This window comes from Colobus angolensis, unplaced genomic scaffold (assembly GCF_000951035.1).
Source record: "Colobus angolensis palliatus isolate OR3802 unplaced genomic scaffold, Cang.pa_1.0 Scaffold7, whole genome shotgun sequence".
In the NCBI taxonomy this organism is placed as follows: Eukaryota; Metazoa; Chordata; class Mammalia; order Primates; family Cercopithecidae; genus Colobus; species Colobus angolensis.
Genome location: NW_012120709.1, coordinates 25,496,764 through 25,497,776, shown reverse-complemented (window position 1 = coordinate 25,497,776; position 1,013 = coordinate 25,496,764). Strand labels below are relative to the sequence as shown.

General features: G+C 43.5%; 1 protein-coding gene and 1 pseudogene across 3 annotated transcripts in view; one reads left to right on the top strand and one right to left on the bottom strand.

Moving 5' to 3' along the window:
- CCDC84 (coiled-coil domain containing 84) overlaps window positions 1-1,013 on the bottom strand; it is a 24,316-nt gene that overhangs the window by 18,342 nt on the left and 4,961 nt on the right. The window lies entirely within an intron of this gene.
- Window positions 56-787, top strand: LOC105501106 (annotated as a pseudogene). Its single transcript, XR_001000136.1, has one exon. The product of XR_001000136.1 is annotated as a 60S ribosomal protein L23a pseudogene (transcript).

Below are 1,013 nucleotides of genomic sequence, written 5' to 3'. Positions count from 1 at the left end.
ACTCTGTCTCCAAAAAAAAAAAAAAGGAAATATTTCTAATTATTGGCCAGGTGCAGTGGCTCACACCTGTAATCTAGCACTTTGGGAAGCCAAGTCGGGTGGATCATTTGAGGTCAGAGTTTGAAACCAGCTTGGCCAACATGGTGAGACCCTGTCTCTACAAAAAAATACAAAAATTAGCCCCTTTTCACAAGATGGCGCCAAAAGCTAAGAAGGAAGCTCCTGCCCCTCCTAAAGCCAAAGCCAAAGCAAAGGGTCTGAAGGCCAAGAAGGCAGTGTTGAAAGGTGTTCACAGCCACAATAAAACGATCTGCACATCACCAACCTTCCAGTGGCCCAAGACACTGCGATTCCGGAGGCAGTGCAAACATCCTCGGAAGAGCACCCCCAGGAGAAACAAGCTTGACCACTATGCTATTCATCAAGTTTCCTCTAACCACTGAGTGTCCCATGAAGAAGACAGAAGACAACACACTTGTGTTCATGGTGAATGTTAAAGCCAGAAAGCACTGGAAGAAGCTCTGTGACACTGATGTAGCCAAGGTCAACACCCTGATTCGGCCTCATGGAGAGAAGAAGGCATATGTTTGACTGGCTCCTGATTACAATGCTTTGGATGTTGCCAACAAAATAGGGATCATCTCAACTGAATCCAGTTGGCTAATTCTAAATATATGTATATCTTTTCACCAGTAAAAAAAATAATAATAAATTATCAAGGCCTGGTGGCTCGTGCCTGTAATCCCGGCTACCCAGGAGGCTGAGTCAGGAGAATTGCTTGAACCCGGGAGGCGGAGGCTGCAGTGAGCCAAGATCACACAGCTGCCCTCCAGCCTGGACAACAGAGCGAGACTCCATCTCAAAAAAAACCCGAAATATTTCTTTTGGATTCTGAATGAAAATTTTCCTATGAGAGAAATCTTACTTCTTATGCTTGTTACAGTATAATTCCCAAATGTACCATCAGAAAAAAGAAAAAAAAAAAACTTATTTTTTACACAGAGACCTTTGTT